Below are 5,217 nucleotides of genomic sequence, written 5' to 3' on the forward strand. Positions count from 1 at the left end.
GACGGCCAAGACAAATTGTTCTTGGGTTTTTAGTTGGCAGCTATAGTCTGGCTTTGGGAGCGTTTTTTTTATGTTAAGTTTATGTGGTTATGAATGTTGTCAGGAGGTTGATTAAAAACTCAAAAGTTTTGGTTTCAGTGGACAAAGACGTCACTTTAAATCACCAGGGCTGTTTTTATTAGCGTGAGAAAAGTTGACGGTGAGAAATAAGAGCCTCTCATCACAGACAGACGGAGAATGAGAAACCACCGGGGAGGATATTACTATATTTCTTATTAAGCCTCTTGATTTGTTCCCGTGAATAACAGTGAGACTTTATCGACGAGGTAAAAGTAGTGTTTCCCACAAAGCACCTCAATTGGGGCGGCAGCGTAGCCTAGTGGATAGTGCGTTGGACTAGCAGCCTGAAGGGTTGCAAGATCAAATCCCAGAGCTGACAAGGTAGAATTCTGTCATTCTGCCCCTGAACAAGGCAGTTAACCCGCTGTCATTGAAAATAAGAATTTGTTCTTAACTGACTTGCCAAGTCAAATAAAGGTTAAAATAAAAATAAGAGATCCATTGTTCAACACTCTGTAGAAAAAAAAACATCATGACAGACATTTAAGAAACGTTCTTCTACTTCATTGATTGATGATCGATTGATCGATAAGTCAATATCACTCTTGTATTCCCAGTGGCTTCATCTCACTAGAAAACAGATCCTACGTGTTGGAGCCGTCAACGGATCCCCCCAGTGGATCCCACAGGATCTACCGGTCAGAACAGCTCAACCTCACACCTGGCTCGTGTGGCCATGGCTTCAACATGTCGCTGGTTCATGGAGACGCCCAGAACAGCCACAACCAATCAGACAGCCCCTTCGGAGCCTTCAGCACCAGGGTAAGCAGCATACATGGAATACATACCATGGCTGTGTTTACACAGGCAGCCCCAATTCTGATCTTTTGCCACTAAATGGTATTTTGATCAGATCAGAATCTTTTGCCAATATATAGGCAAAATATCAGAATTGGGCTTCTTGTGTCAACAGAGCCGTAGTCTCTTAAGCTAAATGTTCCATTTCAACATTTTGCACAAAAAAAATGTTTAGCTCATGAGACTTGGGATCAAAGACAGTGTATCTGTATATACATCTGGAATGGGCTAGAGATGTTCTAGAATCCTCTAGGAAAACATTAATGCTGTCTTTACGTCCATCTACAGATAGAGACAAGGAGGTCTTCAGATCAAACTCAGACAGTAGAGACAAGGAGGTCTTCAGATCAAACCTCAGTCAGTAGAGACTAGGAGGTCTTCAGATCAAACCTCAGTCAGTAGAGACAAGGAGGTCTTCAGATCAAACCTCAGTCAGTAGAGACAAGGAGGTCTTCAGATCAAACCTCAGTCAGTAGAGACTCGGAGGTCTTCAGATCAAACCTCATTCAGTAGAGACTAGGAGGTCTTCAGATCAAACCTCAGTCAGTAGAGACTAGGAGGTCTTCAGATCAAACATCAGTCAGTAGAGACAAGGAGGTCTTCAGATCAAACCTCATTCAGTAGAGACTAGGAGGTCTTCAGATCAAACCTCAGTCAGTAGAGACTCGGAGGTCTTCAGATCAAACCTCAGTCAGTAGAGACTAGGAGGTCTTCAGATCAAACCTCAGTCAGTTGAGACTCGGAGGTCTTCAGATCAAACCTCATTCAGTAGAGACTGGGAGGTCTTCAGATCAAACCTCAATCAGTAGAGACTAGGAGGTCTTCAGATCAAACCTCAGTCAGTAGAGACTAGGAGGTCTTCAGATCAAACCTCAGTCAGTAGAGACAAGGAGGTCTTCAGATCAAACCTCAGTCAGTAGAAACTAGGAGGTCTTCAGATCAAACCTCAGTCAGTAGAGACTAGGAGGTCTTCAGATCAAACCTCAGACAGTAGAGACAAGGAGGTCTTCAGATCAAACCTCAGTCAGTAGAGACTAGGAGGTCTTTAGATCAAACCTCAATCAGTAGAGACTAGGAGGTCTTCAGATCAAACCTCAGTCAGTAGAAACTAGGAGGTCTTCAGATCAAACCTCAGTCAGTAGAGACTAGGAGGTCTTCAGATCAAACCTCAGTCATTAGAGACAAGGAGGTCTTCAGATCAAACCTCAGTCAGTAGAGACTAGGAGGTCTTCAGATCAAACCTCAATCAGTAGAGACAAGGAGGTCTTCAGATCAAACCTCAGTCAGTAGAGACTAGGAGGTCTTCAGATCAAACCTCAGACAGTAGAGACAAGGAGGTCTTCAGATCAAACCTCAGTCAGTAGAGACTAGGAGGTCTTCAGATCAAACCTCAATCAGTAGAGACTAGGAGGTCTTCAGATCAAACCTCAGTCAGTAGAGACTAGGAGGTCTTCAGATCAAACCTCAGTCAGTAGAGACTCGGAGGTATTCAGATCAAACCTCAGTCAGTAGAGACTAGGAGGTCTTCAGATCAAACCTCAGTGAGTAGAGACTAGGAGGTCTTCAGATCAAACCTCAGTCAGTAGAGCTACGATGTGGATTTATGCTCGTCAAGTACTCTTGATAACTGAATACCAAATGTCACCCTATTCCCTCTACAGTGCACTGCTTTTGACCAGGGCCCATGAGGAGTAGGGTTGCTATTTGGGACTGTTACGATGTGGATTTATGCCCCCTGCTCCTCCAGAATTCGCACACTGTTTCATCTGCCATTAGGCCCTGTTTTGGAATATGTTACCTATCTCTAAGAGACACCGGCAGAGAGATACTGTAGTGTCCTCTACTGTCTGAATATCTATGTTACCTATCTCTAAGAGACGCCGGCAGAGAGATACTGTAGTGTCCTCTACTGTCTGAATATCTATGTTACCTATCTCTAAGAGACGCCGGCAGAGAGATACTGTAGTGTCCTCTACTGTCTGAATATCTATGTTACCTATCTCTAAGAGACGCCGGCAGAGAGATACTGTAGTGTCCTCTACTGTCTGAATATCTATGTTACCTATCTCTAGGAGACGCCGGCAGAGAGATACTGTAGTGTCCTCTACTGTCTGAATATCTATGTTACCTATCTCTAAGAGACACCGGCAGAGAGATACTGTAGTGTCCTCTACTGTCTGAATATCTATGTTACCTATCTCTCGGAGACGCCGGCAGAGAGATACTGTAGTGTCCTCTACTGTCTGAATATCTATGTTACCTATCTCTAAGAGACACCGGCAGAGAGATACTGTAGTGTCCTGTACTGTCTGAATATCTATGTTACCTATCTCTAGGAGACACCGACAGAGAGATACTGTAGTGTCATGTACTGTCTGAATATCTATGTTACCTATCTCTAAGAGACGCCTGCAGAGAGATACTGTAGTGTCCTGTACTGTCTGAATATCTATGTTACCTATCTCTAGGAGACGCCGGCAGAGAGATACTGTAGTGTCATGTACTGTCTGAATATCTATGTTACCTATCTCTAGGAGACGCCTGCAGAGAGATACTGTAGTGTCATGTACTGTCTGAATATCTATGTTACCTATCTCTAAGAGACGCCGGCAGAGAGATACTGTAGTGTCCTCTACTGTCTGAATATCTATGTTACCTATCTCTAAGAGACGCCTGCAGAGAGATACTGTAGTGTCATGTACTGTCTGAATATCTATGTTACCTATCTCTAAGAGACGCCTGCAGAGAGATACTGTAGTGTCCTCTACTGTCTGAATATCTATGTTACCTATCTCTAAGAGACGCCGGCAGAGAGATACTGTTGTATCCTGTACTGTCTGAATATCTATGTTACCTATCTCTAGGAGACGCCGACAGAGAGATACCTTTGTGTCCTGTATGGCTGAGATGGGAGGACAGAGGGAGGGACGCCCACAGAGAGATACCTTAGTGTCCTGTATGGCTTAGATGGGAGGACAGAGGGAGGGACGCCGACAGAGAGATACCTTAGTGTCCTGTATGGCTTAGATGGGAGGACAGAGGGAGAGACACCGACAGAGAGATACCTTAGTGTCCTGTATGGCTTAGATGGGAGGACAGAGGGAGAGACACCGACAGAGAGATACCTTTGTGTCCTGTATGGCTTAGATGGGAGGACAGAGGGAGAGACACCGACAGAGAGATACCTTAGTGTCCTGTATGGCTTAGATGGGAGGACAGAGGGAGAGACACCGACAGAGAGATACCTTAGTGTCCTGTATGGCTTAGATGGGAGGACAGAGGGAGGGACGCCGACAGAGAGATACCTTAGTGTCCTGTATGGCTGAGGACAGAGGGAGGGTGGGAGAGGCTGAGGAAGGGGGTTAGGTTTGAGATCAGGTACCAAATGTAACACGTGTCTGGGATTTGTCCCTGTGATTTAAAGCTGTTTTGACTTTGTCCTCTGTTTTATCACTGGACTGGAAAAGAATGACGACTAGACGATTAGCTGTGGATTTAAGTGCCTCTGAAATATTTCCGTATGCAGCTGTAGAATACAATAGAACCAAATAGATTCGTAATAGCTCTGTCTGCAGCTTTAGAATACAATAGAACCAAATAGATTCGTAATAGTTATGAATTCAGCTGTAGAATACAATACAATAGAATAGATTCCTAATTCCTAACTGCTCCGAAGTGGTGGCCTGTGGCATCATAGACTCTAATTGGCCAATACATAATATCATCAGAAACCCAGGTTTTGTAATGAGAGAGAGCACAATCACACACGCACACGCACACGCACACGCACACACACACACACACACACACACACACACACACACACACACACACACACACACACACACACAGTTAACCTTGTGGGGACACACAATTCAGTCCCATTCAAAATCCTATTTTCCTAAACCCTTACCCGTACTCTTAGCCTAACCTTAACCCAAAAACCATAACCTTAACCCCTAAACCTAACCTAACTCCTATTCCTAACCCTTTATGAAATTCTAACCTTAACCCTAAACCCCATAGAAATAGCATTTGACCTTGTGGGGACTAACAAAGTGTCCCCAGCTGGTACATTATTTTTTGTTTACTATTCTTGTGGGGACTTCTGGTCTCTCAGAGTAGTCTGTCTGTCCTGGTTTAGGCCTGTCTCTCAGAGTAGCCTGTCTGTCCTGGTTTAGGCCTGTCTCTCAGAGTAGCCTGTCTGTCCTGGTTTAGGCCTGTATCTCAGAGTAGTCTGTCTGTCCTAGTTTAGGCCTGTCTCCCAGAGTAGCCTGTCTGTCCTGGTTTAGGCCTGTC

The 5,217-nt window shown here is 44.6% G+C and overlaps 1 long non-coding RNA gene across 1 annotated transcript in view; it reads left to right on the forward strand.

Annotated features, from left to right (window-relative positions):
• Positions 1-731: 731 nt before the first annotated feature.
• The window catches only part of LOC135528966 (uncharacterized), a 12,148-nt gene continuing 7,662 nt past the window's right edge, over positions 732-5,217 (forward strand). The window contains exon 1 of the long non-coding RNA XR_010453626.1: positions 732-882. This is a non-coding gene — a long non-coding RNA (uncharacterized LOC135528966). The remainder of the gene's footprint in view (positions 883-5,217) is intronic.

Source organism: Oncorhynchus masou, unplaced genomic scaffold (assembly GCF_036934945.1).
Source record: "Oncorhynchus masou masou isolate Uvic2021 unplaced genomic scaffold, UVic_Omas_1.1 unplaced_scaffold_1065, whole genome shotgun sequence".
Taxonomy (NCBI): Eukaryota; Metazoa; Chordata; class Actinopteri; order Salmoniformes; family Salmonidae; genus Oncorhynchus; species Oncorhynchus masou.